Here is a 24,390-nt window from a genome sequence, read left to right on the forward strand (position 1 = left end):
ATGGAAGTATGCACCAAATGTAAAAACTATACCATGTATAACTTGTCAGTGCACCAAACGTAACAGCTATACCATGTATAATCTGTCACTGCACCCAACATAACAACTATACCATGTATAATCTGTCAGTGCACCAAATGTAACATTTATACCATGTATAATCTGTCAGTTCACCAAATGTAACAACTATACAGTGTATAATCTGTCAGTGTGCATCCAATATAACAACTATACAGTATATAATCTGTCAGTGCACCAAACATAACAGATACACCATGTATAATCTGTCTCTGCACCGAAAATAACAACTATACCATGTATAATCTGTCAGTGCACCAAATGTAACAACAATACCATGTATAATCTGTCAGTGTACCCAACATAACAGCTATACAGTGTATAATTTCTCAATCCACCAAATCTAACAAATATACCATATATAATCTGTCTGTGCACCATTTAATAACTATACCATGTATAATCTGTCAGAGCACCGAATGTAACAACTATACCATGTATAATCTTTCAGTGCACCAAATGTAACAACTGTACCGTGTATAATCTGTCAGTGTACCCAACATAACAACTATGCAGTGTATAGTCTGCCAGTGCACCAAACGTCACAACTATATCATGTATAATCTGTCAGTGCACCAAATGTAACAACTATGCAGTGTATAATCTGTCAGTGTGCACCCAATGTAAGAACTACACCATGTATAATCTGTCAGTCCACCAAATGTTACAACTAAACCATGTATAATTGGTCAGTGTTCCCAACATAACAACTGTACGGTGTATAATCTGTCAGTGCAGCAAATGTAACAAAAATACTGTGTATAATCAGTCAGTGCACCAAATGTAACAACTATACCGTGTATAATCTGTCAGTGCACCAAATGTAACAGCTATACCATGTATAATCTGTCAGTGTACCCAACATAACAACTATACAGTGTATAATCTGTCAGTGCACCCAACATAACAACTATACCGTGTATAATCTGTCAGTGTACCCAGCATAACAACTATACTGTGTATAATCTGTCAGTGCGCCAAATGTAACAACTATACCGTGTATTATCTGTCAGTGCACCAAATGTAACAGCTATACCATGTATAATCTGTCAGTGTACCCAACATAACAACTATACAGTGTATAATCTGTCAGTTCACCCAACATAACAACTATACCGTGTATAATCTGTCAGTGTACCCAACATAGCAACTATACAGTGTATAATCTGTCAGTGTACCCAACATGACAACTATACCACGTATAATCTGTCACTGCACCAAATGTAACAACTATACTGTGCATAATCTGTCAGTGCACCAAATGTAACAACTATACCGTGTATAATCTGTCAGTGCACCAGATGTAGCAGCTATACCATGTATAATCTGTCAGTGTACCCAACATAACAACTATACAGTGTATAATCTGTCACTGCACCCAACATAACAACTATACCGCATATAATCTGTCAGTGTACCCAACATAACAACTATACAGTGTATAATCTGTCAATGTACCCAACATAACAACTATACCACGTATAATATGTCAGTGCACCAAATGTAACAACTATACCGTGTATAATATGTCAGTGCACCAAATGTAACAGCTATACCATGTATAATCTGTCAGTGTACCCAGCATAACAACTATACTGTGTATAATCTGTCAGTGCACCAAATGTAACAACTATACCATGCATAATCTGTCAGTGCACCAAATGTAACAGCTATACCATGTATAATCTGTCAGTGTACCCAACATAACAACTATACCATGTATAATCTGTCAGTGCACCAAATGTAACAACTGTACTATGTATAATCTGATAGAGCACCCAATGTAACAACTATACCGTGTATAATCTGTCAGAGCACCAAATGTAACAACTATACCATGTATAATCTTTCAGTGTACCAAATGTAACAACTATACTGTGTATAATCTGTCAGTGTACCCAACATAACAACTATACCATGTATAATCTGTCAGTGCACCAAATGTAACAACTGTACTATGTATAATCTGATAGAGCACCCAATGTAACAACTATACCATGTATAATCTTTCAGTGCACCAAATGTAACAACTATACTGTGTATGATCTGTCAGTCCACCAAATGTTACAACTATACCATTTATAATCTGTCAGAGCACCGAATGTAACAATTATGCAGTGTATAATCTGTCACTGCACCCAGTGTAACAACTATACAGCGTATAATCTGTCAGTGTGCACCCAATGTAACAGCTGTACCATTTATAATTTGTCAGTGTTCCCAACATAACAGCTATACCACGTATAATCTGTTAGTGCACCAAATGTAACAACTATACTGTGTATAATCTGTCAGTACACCAAATGTAACAACTATACAGTGTATAATCTGTCAGTGTACCAAATGTAACAGCTATACCATGTATAATCTGTGAGTGTACCCAACATAACAACTATACAGTGTATAATCTGTCAGTGTACCCAACATAACAACTATACAGTCTATAATCTGTCAGTGTGCACCCAATGTAACAGCTGTACCATTTATAATCTGTCAGTGTGCACCCAATGTAACAGCTGTACCATGTATACTCTGTCAGTCGGAGCAAGGGATGGAGTCAGGAAAGAAAATGTGAATAGCAGTTAGCACAGTGCCAGACCACCCCCTGCTTTCTGTACTCCCAGTGAATTACAGTTAGATGTCTGCTCATAGAAACTACAGCTAATGGATGATCTTTTTTAACAAGTTTATTGAATTATCACTTAAGACATAGGCAAATATACATTTATATAAAAGGAAACAAACCATGTTATCTTGTTCACAGTTACAAGTATGATATATCACATACATTTTTATGCAGTTATCATTAATCCAGCATTAACTACAATGGTAGACAACCACACAGAACGTAAGAACAAATCCAAAAAATCAAAAAGAATGAACTGGCAATGATGGAGTCAAATCCCAACTTTAATAACAAGATAAGTGATTATTAAAAAGGTTAAGTGCTTTTGTCTAAAACCAATGTAGACATCATCAGAACCATTTTATCAATGCAAAACCTCAATAACTAAACAACCACCCCAAATTATAATAAAGGAAATGCACAATGCAACAAAGTATCCAGTTCCCACCAAAATCCTTTAAAGTGACCATGCCATATAATGCAAAAACAACACATCAATGTAAACACAGTATAACTACAGACATGAGGCTTTGTGTTTCAAAACACTGCTGACAGAAATTGCCTTGTTTAAACCTGGACAATTGACAACGTCCAATTTTAATTGCCAAACTAGTTCTTTATACATCAAGCGGTTCTCCCAGTCACCCATCAAATTGTCTTTACTCAAGCGCTCCAATATGTATAATTTAAATGTAGTAAAATCTGCACACTTTAAAGCATGCCTTGCCAGGGCACATTTGTCATCTTTCTGGCTGATGCTATATAAATATTGAAAAATATGTTTATTTAAAGTGTTGTTAGTCTTACCAACATAAAAAGCCAAACAATTCTGGCACATGGCTAAATGCACTATTTTGGTAGTGTAGCAATAATATTGACCACTATTGATCCGTCTTTGTATTCTGTCCCACAATGTGCAGTTGTAATTAGTTTCAATAAATGCACACTGCCTGCACCTGCCACATTTAAAGGTTTTAATATTTGCACTGTCACACAGGGTATCTCGAAAATTCATTTTATATTAGATCTATTTTTAAATATGCAGGCTGGTAGTTTGTCAAATAAGTCTATAAGACCATTGTTACTTTGCAAGATCTGCCAGTGTTAAAATATGATGTTTTTAATGTCTAAAGAGTCTATGCACTTATTATTTTAAAGGGTCTGCCTAAGTTGCCAGACCATAGATAAGTTGATAGGCAAGAGGAGATTGTAAATCGCGGCAACAGACCTTTTATTAGTAACTGCAATTTGGTAATACACTATTCTTTAGACTCTTCAGTAGTGGTTGATATTACTGCTATACTATCAAATTAGTGTATTTAGCCAGGTGCCAGAATTGTCTGCCATTTTAAATAAACTTATTTACCAACATTTATATAGTATCAGCTGGAAAGATGCCAAAACCATCCTTGGAAGGCATGTTTTAAAGTGTGCGGATTTTACTACATTTAAATTCTGCAAATTGGAGTGCTTGAGTAAAGAAAATTTGACAGGTGACTGGGAGAACCGCTTGATGTATAAAGAACTAGTTTGGCAATTAAGATTGGATGCTGCCAATTGTCCAGGTTTAAACAAGGCAATACAAAATACAAAGCCTCGTGTCTATAGTTATATTGTGATTACATTGATTGATTGTTTTTTACACTATTATATGGCATGGTCACTTTAAATGCTTTTGGCGGGTATGAGATACTTTGTTGCATTGTGTGTTTCCATGCTTATAAATTAAGGGGGAGTTTGTTTAGTTTTTTTTTTTAGTTTTTGTATTCAGAAAATGGTTCTGATGATGTCTACATTGGTTTTAGATGAAACCGATTAACCTTTTTAATAATCACTTGTTATTAAAGTTGGTATTCTGCTCCATCACTACCAGTTCATTCTTTTTGATTAATCCAACATTACAAAAATTGATCAATTCTTGCCATCTCTTAAACCTCACTCCTCCTGTAAAACATTATTCTGCATGTATTGTCCCCATAATTGCCATTTTTTTCTATGTAATTTGCCCCTACCCTCTTCTAAAGATCCCACTTCCTGTTCTTTTATATCTGTTACAATATTCACTACTTCAAGTATGGTTGGTTTAGACTTTGATTTCTACAATTTAGTAATCTTTTTTTGGCAACTATCAGAATTAAACTCAACAAGGTCTTACCCAGGCAACGGAGATCCTGTCTCCCAGCTAAAAAAAATAATTTCCTTAATTGCACCCATTTGCTCACCCAATATTTCTAACAAAGTACACTGTAGGAAATTTTTGAAAATCTGCCAACTTGTTACACTGCCATAACATATGTTCCCAGTTACCTCGTTCTTCCCCATCATACCTCCATTTGCTATCTACCCTAGGAAAAATTATTTGGAGTCTATCTGGGTTATAAAACTATGTATGCAAACACTTCCAAGCAAAACTTCTAAATCTTCTAGATGTTGTTGTATATTTGAGAGACATACATCCTCCCACTGTTTATTTATTGATTTATTTATTTGACATTGGTTTATCAGGAAAGTCCGACTGGAGCAGAAAGTGCCCATTTTCAGCAGAGGCCCAGGGAGAAAATCTCCACAGTCACAATATTTCAAAAATCAAGTACAGATATTTTAAATCACAAATTATCATCTTACATTACAAAACAGCATGTACAGATATTAACATGAGCTGAAGAGAATATATGAAGAAAAATTCAATTCTCATTTTATTTGTTACATGGAAGTTTGTGTAATTTGTTTGGTTTGTTTTTTTTTGTAATACTTGTGGAGGTTTTCTTCTCGGGACTCTGCTGAAAAAGGGCTTCTGCTCTGTTGGACTAACCTGGTCAACAAATGTCAATAAATAAATTAATAAACAAACAAATAAATTGTGTAGTATATGTAAATGAGACCTGACACAATTCTAATAAGATATTTAAAGTGATATCAGAGATTACCTGATTAGAGACAATGAGGTGAAATTGAATGATGTCTTAGTATGAGAGATGCTTTTCGTATTATGGTTAAAGATGGAGAGAAGGAGATTATAGGAAGAGTGCAGGGTAGGGTGTCTTCAGGTAGCTTAGGTGAGTAGGGAAGAAAGAGGTAGAGAAAATGTCTGCAGAGATGAATTAAATAAGATTAGGTAGTGGGGAATACAAAAAGGACTGGAATAGGAGGCTGTAGAGGGTAAAGTGTGATCTAGGTTAAAGGAGGTGAGCGAAATATAGTGAGTAAGTTCAGTCAGGATTGGCACAGAAGTTCAGCCAGGACTGGCTAAATTGATTTATTTGTGAACTGCTTATCCAATCTCTCTTCCCAATCTGTTCTAACCTCCTCTGATTGATTCCTATAATTATCGTGCAGTATTTTATATGCCCTACTAATTATACCTTTTTAAGACCAGCTTCTAATCTCGATTCAGCTAAAAACTCAGAGCAGGTCTTTCACAATCCCTTTCTCTGTCTGTACTCTGAATATCCATCCCTGATATGGTAGGTAATCTTTAGCCTGCAGACCAAATGTCTTCTTAGCCACTTCCCATTCTGTTAACTTTTCCTCTCTAGTTATTTGCTTCCAATATCTTGGTTCCTTTGTCATTTTTTCCAGTAAATTCCTGCCCCCCTTGTCTATTTTCAGTACTGTTATTTGAAGTCATCCCTAATGGCAGAATCTCCTTTCTCTATTGTCTTGCTGGCTTAATTCTTAGAATACTTTCTGCTACTTTATGAATAGAATATTCTGTACAGCTGTTGTTATTCTCCAGAAGGCTCTACATCCAAAATCACACTCTCTCCTTATTCCTTGAATTCCCCTCCTGCTTCATCATCATCCCTTTCTACTTTGAATTTTAGCTTTCTGCTTGTGTTATGTGCATAAGCCATAAATGTGTAGCTCTAAAATATCCATTAAAGTCAGGTAATCCTAAACCACCTTGTTCTGTTGGAAGGATCATCTTATCTCACACTACCCTTGCCATCTTCCTCCCCAGATAAAATACTTCAACTATTTCTTAATTACTGTCCACTGCTTCTGTGTTTGATATAAATATGCCTGACCTGTATATAAAACTAAAAGGACTGACAATATTTTCTCTGCTTGCATCTTGCTATCCATGTCTATAAACACGAGATTCCAGTTTCTCAGTTTTTATTTTCGTTTAGTCTCTTCCATATATCCTTAGTTGCCATAACAGAAATCTTTTCAACCCATACTCCTAAATACTTAATTTTATCGTATCCCAGTAAATATGGGTATTGCTGAACCAATTCATGTGTGGGTACATAGAATACAGCTATAACTTTTGTTTTGTCTTCATTAATTTTATATCCCAAAAAAAGCTTGAAATTGTCTCAGAATGTCCCACAACATGGATATGTCATTTTCTGGTTTTATTAGGTACAAAATAATATCTTCTGCAAATAGAGACAACTTTTCTTGATTACCGTACCAATTATGTCCTTGAATTTCTAAGTCCCTTATTTCCTTTGCCAATGCCTCTAAATTTAATGCAAATAACAAAGGGGAAACAGGACAACCCTGCCTGGTCCTTCTGTACAGACATAACTTATCAGAGACAAACCACTTTAATTTTGCCTCTGATCCCTCATATATTATCCAATGAACCTTATTATTGTATCAGGGAATACGCATGCTTCCAGTACCCTACTGTAAAATCCCACCCTTCGCCTTTGAATGCTTGCATTAACACCCACCAACAACAGCAATCGTTTCTTACATTCTGCTTCCCTGTGGATCATCATTGTTCTCTTAATGTTGTCAAATGTTTGCTTCCCCTCCACAAAACCAGATCAATTCATATCTATCAATTTTGTCAGCACCTTTGCCATTCTTTTAGCTACTGTAGACATAAACACTTTATAATCATGGTTTAAAATTGAAATGTGTCTATATGAATCTGAGTCTGAAGGGTCTTTACTGTCTTTAGGTGTTACAGCCACCACAGCCCTATTTTAGGATGCTGGTTCTCCCCCTCCTTTTAAAATACTGTTAAACAAAATCTTCCAGATCTTTGTGACCTTCTTCCCTCCTAGCTTCCAAACTCCCACAGGATTACCATCTGATCCTGGAGACTTTCCTGCAGATTGATTTTACATCACTGTTTTTATTTCATCTCCTCCTGTCAATTGTTGAGCCTCATCTGACTCTAACGTTGGCAAACTTAAATCTTCCATTAATACTTCCATTCATGTGTTTTCCTGATTTCCATATTCTTCTGCTGGATATGACTTTTCATAAAATTTCTGGTGGTGCTGCGGTAGCGTTGTCGCCTCACAGTTAGACATTGCCCGTTCGATTCTCAGAGCGTCTTCTGTGTAGTGACATGCGTGAATGGGTGTTCCTTCGTTGGAGATTGTGCGTTAGGCCCAGCAAGCCAGTACGTAAAAATCTACTGCCAATCATTAGCGGACCGGAGTTCCGCTGTGGCGACCCCGAACCGGGAAAAGCCGAAAGACACAAACAAACAAACATCTCTAATACCTCTACAGGATATCCGGTTAGTTTTCTTGTTATAGGCTCCCTAAGTTTGGCAACAACCCTTTCTACCTTCTGTTGCCTAAGTCATTGTGCTAAGAGTTTTTGTGCTCTGGAATTATTATCAAAAAACAATTGCTTAACAGCAATCTTTCTAAACCCAGGCATATTATCCAGATAGTCCCTTCTTTTCTCTTTAGTACTCTGAAGTTATACCCCTTCTTGTCCTGCAAGATCCCCCTTCTTCTGTAGTACTTTAACCTTTGCCACCTCCTCTAAATAATTGCTGTTACTTCTTAACCACATCTGTTTTTCTTTTATTTCCACACACTATTTTTAAACTCCACTTTAATTGTATTCCACTCCCTAACTATATTTTCAGTAGAAATTTCTATCTTTCCTAATAACTCCTGGCTAATTTCCACTACCCACGCCTAAAATTCCTTTCTGTTTAATAGGTAGGTGGGAAAGTGCAAGTGTCTCATTTTTATTCATTATCCTACATTTTTGTCTTAGTTGTTACTGGTGAATGATTTTAAATAGTCATTGGATGAGTGTCAAACGTGTCAATTAAATCCCCATGTTGCTGTGAAATATAACTTCTGTCTAGTCTATGTCAGTTTTTGTACCTTGGGGAAAATATGTAGACTCTCTCTCAGTTCCTGCTACTGAATTCATGTCTTCCATACCAAATATTTTCATAAATTTCTTCAGAAATTTGTTATATTTTCCCTTCTAGGCCCCCAGACACATCTTCACTGTTGCAAACCAAATTCCAGGCTGCACCTGTAAGTAATATTCCCTGCTGAAAGCTGATTATTTCTCCCAGAATGTTCTTAAGCTCCATTATAGCAGTTTTCAGTGGAATATAAATACATGCCAGTGCAATCCTCCTCCCTTGGCAGTAGCCCCACCCACCATTACTATCTTTGTTTCCTCTTCTATTACTGCTCTAGTGATTAGTACAAGTATTCCTGCTTTCCTCTGTCCGACATATTCTGCTGAATATCCATCCTGAAATCCTTTCTTTATAAGATAATGGATGATTATGATCAATGTGATATGCTGGACATACGAGCCAAAAATAGAAGGGGAGTCTAGAGTGGGGCACATGGTTACTGCACAACTACAAAACAAAGTACAAATAAAACATAAATGAATATATTCATATATCAAAAATAAATAAATACAAATACATAGTTCTCTGCTTTTTAACTCCTAAATAACAAAAAGTACCCCATAATATTAATGTAGTGTAGCAGACAGATAAGTGCACTGACATGATTTGTATTAGAAATCATTTTTTGAAGAAAATCACTTCAGTGGAAGCAAAAGGCTCTTTTTAATTGTAAGTTTTCATATTTTGCCCCTATAAATGTACTTTTATCAGTTAAACATTCAAATGTTAAAGCAGAAAAAGACTTCCCTGAAAATTCTTAGCAGTTAAGGGGTTAAGGTTATACATGTAACTATACTGATCCCCTTTAGGGAGGGTCACTGAAACAGTGCGTTATAACTTTGGAGGGTACTTTTCCGTTATCATGGCAACACTTTAAACACAGTTGCTGAGCTCCGAATCCAGTGTCTTGTCATGTCTTTTTGGTCTTGTGTAAACTTTAGAAGTGACATCTCCTTTTTTAAATATTATCCAGTAAAATATTTTATCACACCTGGTTAGATTAAGAGTAGAAAGACTTGACAAGTCACTGGATTCGGAGCTCAGCGACCGAATTTAAAGTGTTGCTCCAATAATGGAAAATGTTACAGCAGGTTATCAAGCATTTTTTTGTCTGAAATTAGGTCTGTCACTTCCTACCACTCATTCAAAATCAAATTAAAAGGGAACTTCTTTCTTTCTACAAGCTCACACACACAGAGTTTAAACTTACTACTGTGGTTTCAGATTACTGCTTCAACTAATTCTTAATAATTTCACACTGATGTACAATATTAAAGTACTTTTCTGATAAAGTAAGTCCGCACTTTCCACTTTTAAGTTCATATACAAATTACATATTCACTTACTACTTTAACAAATGTCCTTTCTCTACATCAGTGTTTATATATCTGTTTCTTTCTACATAAATGACATCCTTAGCTGACGTCTCTAAGAAAGATGCAAATGATTCAGCATCATTTACTTAATGAACACAATCTGATCTAAATTACAAGTGTTACTATATGCGGTTTTCCTCCACAAACGAAAGAAGCACTTAGCTGACCCTTTGGTAACTGGGTACATTACTCTGCACCAAGGCCTTAACAATATATTTGCAAAACTGCAAAAGCATATCACATCCTTTTTCATCATGCTGTGGCATGAACTTGTCACTGCAAAGACTGCTATCAGCAGACTTGCAATGTCATTGTTGGACAAAATGTCCATTACTCACCCCTGTCTGCATGTAGACTCTACTGGTATTTTAACTGCTATGGAACACATTTATTTAATAACGCAATATGCTCTAATGGGTAACTACAGTCCCTCTCAGCACTGTGATAGCCAATCAACTCATGAGTTTTGGAAACATAACAGCTGCATGCAGGAGATTTACACAAACACACTTTAAAGGTAGAGGCTTAATTTAAATTTTTTGTAGGGCTAAGGGCAAAGATCAAGCATATTATTACTGTTAAAAAAAAAAAAAAAAAATCTGCGTGTTCGGGATTTTGTTCAGTTCTTATCTTTGATTTCTGTTTGGTACACAGGAGGGAAACACTTTAAACGCAATCATTGAGCTCAAATCCAGTTTGTGTAAAATTTAGAAATATCAGCTTCTTTTTAAAATATTAAGTAAAATAACTTTTACACACACCTGGTTATATTAACAGAAAAAATACATGATAAGTGACTGGATTCGGGGCTCAGCAACCGTGTTTAAAGTGTTGCCCTGATAACGGAAAAGTAACGTATGGTTTACACACAGTCTGTTCCCACATTGTCTGGCTGAGTTTTCATCAGCAGTGCCACTCACCCTTAAGTGACCACAAAGGTACTGAAGCAGGCTATGGTATGTATATTTATGCCAGCCTAATTTTATCTGTGTAGTGTCTCAGGCTACAGTACACCTGGTCCTTTTTTTATCAGAAGTTTTTAAAAAAAGCTGAATCGATTTTATAAAGTGTGCTGTGATAGATATTGAGCCCGATATATTATGATATTAAGTGCTTCTTATTTTCTCTCTCAGTCTATCAATTAATTTTTTTTTCATTTTTAACAATCAGAAATAAATGTAAAGGAAAGTATGTTATAAAGGATAGATCTGAAAATGTAAAATAGGAAAAGCTGAAAGGAGACAACCACAGAAGTGAGTACTTATACGTGTATGTATATTTTATTGACTGTGTCGACCTTGCTACGCCAGGCCCATTTTCAGAGGGACCTGAGGGTGTAAAACACTCACAGACGGTACAGGTATAACAATACAGCATTTACAATTTTAAACATTTGTATGGATGGCAGTAGTTACTTATACTGGACAGGCATAACTCTTCTGCATATGTTCTTTTCCAGAATGTGAAAAGGACAAGGTATATCTTTCCCTAACTCTGTATGACCTTCAGAGATGATTAGATTAAGTAAAGAGGGTATTCACCCCCTACCAAAATAAGCCTTCTCAGATAGTCACTGTTAAAAATGCTTTTGTATTGCAAGTTGTATTCCAAGAGATAGTACTACATATTAGGAGTATAACTTTCTTATAGCAAAAAGAAGTGTTTACAAAGTTATAATATATGTAACGTTCCATGCAAGATGAGGAAGAATCAAACTCTGATGCATTTCAGTGGACCAGTCAAGCACATCTGCTAAGTAAGCTTTATTCATACTGTACTCAGTTTTCTTTGCAACTTTATCTCAGTCAATAGGTACCTATAACATCTTTGCTAAAAAAATATTCTAACATAATTTAAAAAAAGAAAAAGAAGGCTGCCTTTATCTTACAGTGATGAGCAGGATTTTTACGTAACCCAACTGAATTCTTCTGCTTTCCCAGACTCTAGTCAGGATGTCACATCCTCACAATTATTTATTTTATTTATTTTACATTTGTTTACCGGGAAAGTCCGACTGGACAACTCTCCGTTTTCAGTGAAGGCCCGGGGAGAAAAGCGCCAAGACATACAAAGACTTAGACAAACTTAATAATTTTACAATTTTATAAAAGAGAATTTGACAAGTTTAACATTTTACATAAAATTTGCAAGAGAAACAATATTAAAAGTTACTTATCATTTTGTGAAGAAATACATGTTACAGTTGGTGAATTATTAAACAGAATAGTAAAAACAGCCTAGTAGCTAAGGTTACTGTTGAGTAGAAGAAAAATTGTATAGCTAGTTCTGTTTGAGCTGGTTACTTTAGTGCAGGCTTTACAAGGTTAGCTAATAGCTGTGAGTATAGGCTACAGGATTGTTAAAGTAAGAGCTATGTAGATGCCACCATTCCTTCAGAGATCTCTCCAGTCCTTGTGGCTTTGGAGGTCACATTTCTTTCTTTCTCATTAACCTCCTGAGTCACAGCCACCTGCACGTAAAAATGGCTGATAGGTATCCTAAAGTTCCAGATTCTGAGAACTAAATGTACAAAAATCCATCCTCCGGTCTTGCTCCTATTTCCACTGATACTGATTAGCCTCCTAATGTTTTTCTTCATCCAGTGTTCTTCCCAGTGACAGTGACACTTGAGCCATGGATAGAAATGGGAAAAAGTATATAGCAGCTGCACTAGGCTTTTGTGCTTTCTATTTTTGGCATGCACAAACATATGCTAAAGATCCCTGATAGTGGCTCAAGATCAGGAATAGGATTTCTTCTACTATTTAAGTTGCACGCCATTCCATAGTGCATTTGTGATATGGCAGATATTTCTTCCATGGCTACTGCTTTTTGGTTCAGTGTTGAGAAGGTACATTTGGTTAAGACTGCAATCCCTCCCAGAAGGTATAAAAGCTAAAATTTTTGATGGGCCTTTAGATAAGGGCTTCCATTTTTGTCCTCTATCTGCAGAAATATTTAAACATATTTTAAAAAGTTAGAAGAAAGGGATAAAATTATGCGGGAGTTTAAACAACTTTTTCATCCCCCTGTGTCACAATTTCAGAAGAATTACCTTTCCAAGTCTGCCCCTCCTCTATAATAAAAAAAGCTGAACAACAAAAGACCTACATTTCTAAAAAGAAATGGCAAAATGGCAAGACGAGCCAAAAGTGATTTCAGTGGAGCAAAAGGCTCTTTCCTGGACAAACATTGCAGTATCTGACTACAGAACCTACTGCCTTCATTCACCTTGATCTTCCAAACAAACCTTCCGTTTTGGAAACAGATCACAATAGCCACCTGGGTTTTGAAAATTATTCACAACGGGTGCCCTCTTCATTGGCACGCACTTCCTTTTCAACACTCAGTTCCACAAATTCCACAAACCAATGGCACATAGTTCTTCCAAGTTTATTTTAACTTTTGACTTAGGGAGCAGTAGAACCAGGTCCCTAAAATCAAACAGGAAATGGTTTTGATTCCTGATTTTTCCTGTTTCCAAGGAAGGAAGGCACTTGGAGACCTGTCATACATCTCTCAATTCTAAACACTTTCTTAATCATTCCAAAATCCAAAATGCTGATGCTACAAAGCCCTTTTTCCCCTTATTCATCCAAACACCTCAGGAATGCTTATCGCCATAATCTGATCCATCCTCTTCAGAGGACGTTTCTAAAATTCCTTGCCTTTGGATTGCACTTTCAGTTTACTGCCTTGTCTCTTGGGGTTTCCCTACCCCAAGGGAATTTACAAAGTGCATAGTCTGAATACTAGTGTTGTATAGGCTCCAGGTTTCCACATTTACACTTACCTAGATGACATTCTGAACCAAGCCACTTCTTGTCACAAAATTCTTCAGAACTGACAGTTCACAATAAGAGTCTTTCCAAATCTGGGGTACATTTTGAATTTCAACAAGTTCAACTTCCTTTCTTCTCATTCCCAAGTGTTTCTAGGTCACCTCCTAGACTTTTGTGTGATGATGTTTTTTCTTCCTTCAGACAAGATTTTATTTTTAACAGACTACTTTCAATCTGTGAAAACCTATATCTGACCTCTGCAAGACAGATTCTGGGAGCCCTGCTGTGTATGGCATCCACCATTCAGATGACACCTTTTGCCAGAGTACACATGAGGAAAATACTGTGGTGTCCATCTGGCTTCAACACTGTCGTCCTGTGTCTCCCTCCATTCCCCTTTCACCTTTCATGAAGAAATGGCTACATGTTATATATTTATTTATTTATTTTATTTATTTAAATTTGTTGACCGGGAGTGTCCGACTGGACGTGGGTCCATTTTCAGCGGAGGCCTGGGGAGAAAAGCTCCACAGTAAAATAAACAGACAGTAGTTACATTGGATTACATAGCGATTAACAATTTAACATAGAAATTACTTACAACATATTTACAGATGAAGAACATAGTACATCAGTAGACAACTAGAATCTTTATCTGTGAAGTACATAACAGGCATTAACAAATGTAACAATGAGAAGTTCCTGCTGTATAATAAGTACTAGGCTTATGAGCATCTGAGCTTGCTATCATCAAGGTAGTTAGTGGAGGTGAAAGAAAGGTAGTAGTTGTATATCACACAAATAAGTATGAATCCAGGAGTCCCATTCCAAATTCCTCCCACTTTTTAGAATACTTGAACAGATGCATCATACATTGCCTGGTGGACTTCCTCAAAGAGCTTCAAAGTGAAATTAATTTAGTCAAAAGGGACAAAAAATAGCATATAAACATAAAAGAGATGAAAGCACTGATTCTGCCTCTCCAATTATGTCATCGCCTTTGCTTTCCAGGAACTCAGCAGTTTCTAACAGGTAACACAACTGTTATTTGGTTTATTAACAAACAGGGGGTCACAAAGTCTTACCCCCATGCAGACTTCCAGTCTGAGCTTGAGGCATTGCTGTTTATCATAATCCCTTTCTCCAAGTAGTGTACCTACAATCATAGCTGAACAGTTTGACAGATCACCTGAGCAATCCAAGGACAGACCCCACAAATGAATGTTGAACAGGGAGGTCTTCTTCCAAATTGTGCAGCTATTGCAGTATTCCACAGATAGATTTATTTGCCTCCAGTCTGAACCATGTACTCAAAATATTTTGCCAGGATGCATGGGCAATGGGCTCCTTCTTAATTATGTGGAAAGGGATACTTATAGGTTCATAGGTTGGTACTAGGCTATCGGCCCTAGGGCCTATACAAGCCTAGCATAACAATTCCCTGGATATTTCTTCTGATAATATTTACTTCCCTGGATCCCTGTCTAGCAGGGCAACTGACGTGATTCCTGGGGTGAATATGCTATCTCCCATCCAATCGTCAAGGTTCCTTTTGAAGAGGCCCAAGGAGGCACTCTGCTTGACATGTATAAGCAGTCTATTCCAGAGTATGGGGAGTCTCTGGGTCAGGAACCTATCCCTCCAGCATGTTTTGTTAATTGTGATGACAAGGTTTTGATCACTGGAGCGTGTGGCTTTGAGGGATTGGGATTTCTTTTAGTGGAGCATGTCCAACAGCTCAGGGTTTGACACGCCCTTGTATGTTAAGCAGAGATCACCTCTGAGTAGACGATATGCCACAGAGTATAGCTGAAGTTTTTTTAGATGGTCAGCATAGGGCATCTGCTTTAAGGCTGTGATTTTTTTTAGTGAGGTATTTCTGCGGCCTTTCAAGCTGTTGCAGATGTCATGTGAGGTACATACCAAATGGGGCATTGTACTCTATAATGGGTCTAATGAGGAATGAGTACAGTGGGACAATGACCTCCTTTTATCTGGATGACAATCCCTTAGTGATGAGGTGTGCCACATAAAAGGATTTCATGACTCTTGTAGCAATGTGGTTATCGAAGGTGAGACCACTTCCACCTGTGTCCCTAAGTCTCTCATCACACTTTCTGTGTTTAGTGTACTGCCACCTAAGTGATAATTCAGGGGTACATGTTTTTCCAAAAGGGGATAACTATACATTTCTTTGCATTAAGCTTGAGCCCATGGCTCTGGCACCAAGCATCTGTTTCTGTAAGGCCTTTTTGTAGAATATTGACATAATTTGGGGATTCAATAATGGCTCCCAGTTTGTAGTCATCTGTGAACTTTGTTAGCCAGAGTCCCTTAGTGTTGGCCTGTACTTCAGAGAAGTAGATCATAGATGCCAAACATGAGCGGTCCCAGGACTGAACCCTGAGGTACTCCACTTGTCACTTGTCTGGAGCTGGATTTGGAATCGGTTACTTTTACAGTCTGGCTTCTGTCAGTAAGCCAGTTGGCAACCCATCGAGTGACATAGGGATTTATGCCCAGCTTAGTAAGTTTATCTAGGATTCCAGAGTGAGGGATAGCATCGAAGGCCTTGGTGAGGTCCAGATAGGCTGTGTGGACCGCCTTACCCTCATACACAGCTCTGGAGACTGATTTGAAGAAGTCAATCATGTTCAGGAAACAAGATCGGCCCTTCACTAACCCAAACTTGGTGGGTTTTCCTTCCTTTCCTCTTACAAGAGAAGATTCTCTTGAAAATTCAAAACAAACTGAAAATTATCTTGTTGATCCCCCCACTCCACCCTTTTTTGGCTCAAACAGCACTGCTTCTTCTACCCCACTGGATGGACTTGCTCATGCAACAAAATGGCTTTATTGTTCATCCTAACATAGGTGCCAGAACCATAGAGCGAGGGAGAGGGAGCGCCCCACACTTTTACAGCTGTGATATTGACAATTAAAAGTAGCGTCTTCTTTAAGGACACATGCGAGCATCACACGCCAATGCAGAAGTCTACACTTACACTCGTGCAGAACTTAAAACTAACTGTGCTGTTCTGCTTTTAAGGAGAGTTATGCTGTCCCATCCTTTTTTGCTGAAATCACATTTGTTCCTGTCCTCCAAGTGTTTTTCCAGGTAAGGAGATGTCTCGCATTCACATTTGTTGTTGTTGCCCGAACTACCTGTTCCATTGAGCTTTGTTGTGTGACTGTTTTGGAGAACAGAGTTTTCTCCCGTGTGTGTATCTCCCGATTAGGAGATTTGCCCAAACTAGCTGTTGACCAAAATAACTACAAGTTCAGTCAAAACATTATGAACTGTGCAGCACTCGGCCTTTCAATACGCATTCAAAGCCTTTGCAGAATGAATAATGACCGTCTGGGGAAACTAACACATGATTTGCCATCACTTTGTTTTACATAGGATAGGCTTGCAGTTTTTGGCATGTCCCTGAAAGTAAAATGATAAACAGTATGCTGTCAGAAAGGCACACTTCGTCTAACCCACACTTAGGTTACACTAATGTTATTCATGCAATAAAGCGAATTAATGCTTTTAGACTGTGTAGTACATGGGACTTTTGAATATTTACCATATCTGTCACTTTTATTGTTTGACGTTGCGAACTGATTATTTTATTGACTGTAAATCTTTTATTTTTTTTCTTATTGCATAACTAATCGCTAACTCTTTGGCATGTTTGTTTGTTTGTGTCTTTCGGCTTTTCCCGGTTAGGGGTCGCCACAGCGGAACTCCGGTCTGTTAATGATTGGCAGTAGAGTTTTACGTGCTGGCTTGCCGGGCCTTAACGCACAACCTTTAACGAAGGAACGGCCATTCACGCATGTCACCACACAGAAGACGGTCTAGCTGAGAATCGAACGGGCAACATCTAACTGTGAGGCGACAACGCTACGGCAGCACCACCACCGCAATTTAACTCTTTGGCATGTATTACTACTAAATCTGACATGAAAATGGACAAATGTTGTTTTCCTTTTTCTGTTTTTCCCATATTTTGTTCCCTGTTCGTGCAGTCATGTGTGCTGTCTGTTACTTTACCCCATATATAGATGTGCACTGTAAGGGCAGATCAGGACCAAGTAGCCAGGTAGCCTTCGCTGTGTGCCCATCTTCCTATCCAGTGTATAAGCTGAAAGTTAAAGCACAGTTAACTATTTCTACTCATATAATTGTAATAAATAATTGAGATGTTTATCAACGCATTTTTGAATTATATCCGTTTGTGTCCCCGCAGATTTCCATAGATGCCGGTTCTTTAGATTCATCATCTTGTCTCTGAAAAGTAGCTCTTCCTTATATTGATTTTGATGCATCACTTTTTTTTAAGATGCTCCTTTTGTTAATGAAAGAAAATTTCTAAACAAAGAATCTAATTCCAAATACATACATATTCGGTCTAGTATACTGAGGATCGCAACACAGGCAGAGAAAAAAATAACTCCAGACTTTATTAGAGATATCTTATTTCTTATAAAGAAAAGCTTGTTTACTGAGCCTTTGACTTCTGATTGTAAATTGTGGTACAGCTTTTTTGTTTTGATTTTAAAATACCTTTTAGTATATAGCACTGTGAAGAGAATGAGACTTCACCTATTACCCATGATGCACTACTCCTTGAGACTTCACCTATTACCCATGATGCACTACTCCTGTACTCATGCGTCCAGTCACTGCCTCAAGAGTACAAAATCATTGCTGGTAACACCATCTCTTCTTGCAGCTTAGTATTCATAATGTAAAATTACTCATCGATGCATTAATAATGCATTGATTCATTGATAATTAATAGGCATGCAGTCTAGGAGACCATTAATGAGCCTAGTTCAAATTTCAATTTCCCCAAATCACACTGTCTGGTCAAGTGATTTGCTCTAGGTCATACAGTAGGCCAATAAAGGCTGAGGGAATCAAACCCTGTACCTGCTCATTAACAATTCATAGCCTCAACAGTTTATAGCTTTAATCCTCGGCTCCCACTGCCAAACTCAGAGATACATAGAAGCCTTAGCACTCCATATATTTAGTCATATGTGAGATTATGGCAGTATGTAACATTATGGAAGAAGCATATTACAGACTTAACAATGCCATCAATAACCACTCTCTAACAAATGCCTTGTATAGGATGGTATAGCACTCATAGACGGGCTTTGGCATAGGCCAACTAGACAGCAACCTAGGGTGCCGCTGTAGCAGGGGCGCTTTTCCACTATTTATTTGGTGTAGGTAGACCAGGATGGGGGCACCTGGGTGGTGTGGGGGGGGCACCGTGGAGCCCGTTTGCCTAGGGCACCAACTGACCTAAGGCCGCTGCTGATAGCACTATGGCTACCCTTGTCTTCAACAGCATGTTTTGTACTCTGTACTGGTTGGTCATCTCATAGAGCTCCCTTAGAGTGTATCCTGTACCAAAACAATACAAAGTCCAACTCCACAGCCAAGGAAGGTATCCAACCACTTTATTTGATATCATTTTAAAATTTTAAATTTTTAGTGGTCCAACAAATTAAGGATGTTCAAAAGGGAACGTTAGATGTGCATTTGGATTTATGTGAACTGAGGTGGCAACTGAGACTCAATGCCACCCAGTACCCAGACATCAATGAGGCTATTAATATAATGTGTGTTTGAAGTTAAAAAATATTGTAGGTTAAATGATTAAGCTAATTATTATTAAGTATAGGGTTTTAGGCATACAATATTGTATTTAAGTTATATTAGTAAGTATATGCATATATTTAGTTTTATTTTTAATAAAGTGCAATAGAAATATATGTTTTTAATGATTTAGGTTTAAGTTAGTCATTTATGCCACTTAGGTCCCTGGTACGGAATTCATTTTGCAGAGGTAATTTTATGTAAAAGTAAGATGTTTTTATAAAGCAAATGGTTGTAACATTATGTTTATTGGTTAAATGGAAAATGAGGTGGGTGGGGTGGTTTCAAATGGGTATATAAGATTGTGATGTTGCAATTTAAAATGTTCTGATGAAGTCGCGAAAGTGGGAAGAAAGCGCTTAACTTGTTTTATATCAGATAAAGTGGTTGGATACCTTCCTTGGCTGTGGAGTTGGACTTTGTATCGTTTTGGTCTAATTTTCGTCTTGGTTACTTTGTATCCTGTACCAGCCTACTGCTCTTGCCCCCGTTACATGAAAAGTAGAAGGAAACACCAAAGGGCTTTGGCCGACTAAGTTTGAGATGACTGCAAGCTAGGAGCAGTTATTGAATCCCCAAATGACTTAACCATCATTCAGGAAGGTTTGTCTCAAGTAATAACTGGTGCCAGAATCATGAACTGAAACTAAACTCCAAAGAATACATTATCATATCCTTTGGGAAGTCATCTACTCCAGGGAACTGCCAAATTTACAATGCCCCCTGAGAACTGACCCAGTTGTTTGGCATTTGGGAGCTTGTGTGTACAGTGACCTAACTTATGACCAGCATGTACCCAGAGTCATAAAGTCTTTCTATATTGCACAACTTATAAACAAATTTAGATCTAGATATGTTATTGTCCCCTTTACAAAGCCCTCATTAGGTCAATCATTTTGTATAATGCCCACTTTGGCATGTGTCTGTCCAGACCCATGCAACAATTGGAATACCCACAGAGATACCTTACCAAAAGGATACAAGTCCTAAACAATAGGTCTTGCATGGACCACCTCAAAGTCCATGCAAGACCTGCTGTTTTAGGTCTTGTATCCTACAAATAGTCAGTATCCTACAGAGTGCTTATATGTGACGTGTCTGGCATACAGAGCAACTTCTTACCTAATACAGATGGACCTACTGAACATCAGTATGTCAAATGGTGTCAGAAATACTCAGTCCAGGTATCTAAATGGAATGTTGTGGAGAGATGGATATATATCACAGAGGCTACCACTGTTCCAGAACAGAGTATCCATTCAAGTAAAGCAAAGCTTATCCCTGTCCATATTCAATGCAACTTGGATCTAAGGATGGGTAATAGAAAATGTACTCCAGGATTGCACCTTGTGCCACTAATGGACAGAGGCATTCCTAAATGTTACATCCCTTACATAGGTCCCCTCAAATTATCTATGGTATGATCACAGTTATTCTCACTAGGGCTAATGTACAATTATCAGCCATGGGCTAGGTAAGACCTATCAGGAAATGTTAAATCAAGCACCAAAAAGGAATTGGCTAAGCTTAAAATGTCCTCTAAGTGAACCTATGTGGTGGTAGTAAATAGTTTTAAAAAATTGTCCTTTTTAGATCACTATGTGCCCCCCCACCCCCACCCCAGTCTTCAACAGCTTCCGGCGCCTATGCATCCTAACCTGAAAACTCTCAACTATACACTTTGGATGAGACACTTTTTTATTCCATTTAGACACCAGTGTTCAAAGAATGTACTACAGGTAATACAGGAGGCTAGAAAATGGACTACTAGAAAATCATTAATATCTAAATGGAAGAGATTTCTGTTTGTTTCCAAATGAGAAGGTGGGTTCTTTATCATTTAGAGATACCTTTTATCCTCCAATACCTGTGGGAGCTGATCAGTCTTGGCCTGGCATATGGCTCCTTCAAGGTACATCTTTTAGCCATCTCAGCCTGTCTTCCTTTAGCTCCATCCCTTCCTTCATGTTCAGAGGTCAATCAATTCCTAAAAGGTGTCTTGCACATCAGATTATTCAGAAAAACCTTCCCGTTCCTCCTCTTCCTTCTGACCTGAATTTTGTACTTGAGAATTTGACTCGCCTTTTGAGATAGTTGCCTCAGGTTCTGCAAATTTGTGTACTTGAAAAACTGTTCTTGTAGCTTTAAAATGTGCTAAAAGTAATTTGTTGTCTGTAGCTTCTGTTCCCATTTTCCGTAAGGACAGAGTTTCCCTTAGGGCAAATTGATCATTTATGCTTAAGGTAGTCACAGAAATGTCTCCAAGCTAAGTTATCCATCTTTCTGCATTTTTTGTAATAAAAAAAAACAAAGGAGAAAAGGTTCTTCTCTTGCATGAGGTGCACAGTTAATTTATTGTATGTATGTATGTGTGTATGAATATATTAATGTATTTCTTTATGATTCCTTTGTTGACTGAGTTAGTCACACTAGGCCAATGTCCCCTTTTCAGGAGAGACCTAAGTTGGTATTATACAGACCAGGGGAAATTTGGCCTGGCCCTGGACACCGGGGGAAATGTTCCCTACTCTTTTTTGATAAGTGCTGTGGAATGTCTTACATCCATCTGAGCTGTCACCAACTCAAGCAAATGCCGTCTTGTTTTAATGTCTCATTAGAAGGAAGTACATTAAAATCTCATCTTCTGGGAATGACTGCTGTATTGGGGAAACAAAATGTTTAGCCCTTAAAAAAATCAAATTAGTATGTCAGCTGCTACAAACTAGAGGGACAATGGTATTGTACAAGGCAGCGTGATAATTTTGTGTGTGTGTGTGTGTGTGTGGTGTGTGTGGTGTGTGCTTGTGTGTGTGTGTGAGTGTGTGTGAGTGTGTGTGGGTGTGTGTGGGTGTGTGTGGATGTGCGTGCGTGTGTGTGCGTGTGTGTGTGTGTGTGTGTGTGGTGTGTGTGGGGGGGTGAGTGTGTGGGGTGTGTGTGTGTGTGTGTGTGTGTGTGTGTGTGTGTGTGTGGGGTGAGTGTGTGTGTGTGTGTGTGTGTGTGTGTGTGTGTGTGTGTGTGTGTGTGTGTGTGTGTGTGTGTGTGTGTGGATGTGTGTGTGTGTGTGTGTGTGTGTGTGTGTGTGTGTGTGTGTGTGTGTGTGTGTGTGTGTGTGTGTATGTATATATATTTTTTTAGTTTGTCCCCACAGGAGTTCTTTAAAGGACAGTTTCTCTGATGCGCACCATCTGAATGAAACAACAAATCTCACAATTTCAAAAGGAGGAGAGAGAGAGGTGAAAGCCATCCTACTCAGTAAAAAACTTTTGAAGATATGAAACGTATGTATTTGTAATGCTACTACGTCCTACTGTTTTCGTTTTATAACACTTATTATTCACTGTAAAATCACTTGGGTTTATCATTTGTCTATACTGTCTGTTGATGTTAATCTGTACATTTCATGTAGAGCTTTTTCCCCCAGGCTTTTTCCCCCAGGACTCCACTGAAAAGGAGTCTTGCACCCATTCGAACTACCCCAGGTAACAGATGCAATAAATAAATAAATAAATAAATAAATACATCCATCCATACATACATACATACAATACATACATACAATACAATACATACATACATACATACATACATATATACATACATACATACAATAGTACTGCAGGAGTACAGCCATCCTCAGCAGCCTCTAGGACCAAGGGTATAGGCATTAGAACCACTTGGCACCTCAAGTTTAACTGGTTTGCCACACTCCTCCCCTCTGTCCCACAGGGCATCATGCTAGCACCCTTTCCCAAGTCAGAGGCAGATGTGCAAGCGCTAAACAAAGCCAAGGAACAAAGATCACAGCAACAAGGTGGAGGATGGCAAGACAGGTTATTACCGTATAACTTGCTTGACTGAACAGAGTCTGTAAACTGTTTGCAACATGTATTGATATTATGATTTTTCCTGTATTATTTTTTCTGTATGTTGTGTTTGTAGCTTTTCTGCCTGGGCCCTCGCTGAAAATGGATATGTATCCAGTCGGACTCTCCTGATCAACAAATGTAAAATATAAAATAAATAAATAAATACTGTGGATGCCCGCACTACTGTTATAGTAAGTACATTGTTTTTTTATATGGTAGGAGTGATACCATCTGCAGTGACCTCTAGGACATCATTCCAGCCTCATTCAAGTGGGAGATCCCGGTCTAGAGTACCCCAAAGCACAGTGGCTCCAAAGGATATGTTAGACCTAGAGACAATATCCCATTTACAGTTCCTTTTGAGGTGTTGAATGGGGAGCAAACAGCAGCTGCATAAATATCACAGTCAGATGTTTCTAAAGAAAGCACAACAAGGAGGCTACAGCCCTGAAAAATTGAGATTTTAGTTTACAAAGGACAAAGAAAAGTAGAAAATCTGATCACTTACTCATCCCACTTGATAGTAAAAGAGCTTCAAAACAAACTGTTTCCAAAAGTATTTTCCTTGCCGTTTCCTTTAGTTGTTCATTTCACAGCAGGTCTCAAGTAGCATGAAAGCTCATTCTGCAAGAACTGCGGCATAGTCAGTCCATTCTAGAAGCAGCTACCTGGTCTTCCAGTTATACCTTTGCAAAACATTACGGAATTGATGCTTTTCCCAGGGCCAGAACCGGTGTTGTTAGAATCTTTCTCCATGGATTACATCACTCTAGTTCAGTGTCTCCTTTCCAGTTCAGACTCTACACAAAAGTTTTGGGAATCAACCCATTGGTCAGCATTACTGCATAAGTG

At 38.0% G+C, this 24,390-nt stretch overlaps 1 protein-coding gene across 2 annotated transcripts in view; it reads left to right on the forward strand.

Moving 5' to 3' along the window:
* SRCIN1 (SRC kinase signaling inhibitor 1) overlaps positions 1-24,390 on the forward strand; it is a 2,370,959-nt gene that overhangs the window by 1,626,047 nt on the left and 720,522 nt on the right. The gene's annotated exons all lie outside the window — the stretch shown is intronic.

Source organism: Protopterus annectens, chromosome 13.part0 (genome assembly GCF_019279795.1).
Source record: "Protopterus annectens isolate FY-2018-M chromosome 13.part0, PAN1.0, whole genome shotgun sequence".
In the NCBI taxonomy this organism is placed as follows: Eukaryota; Metazoa; Chordata; order Ceratodontiformes; family Protopteridae; genus Protopterus; species Protopterus annectens.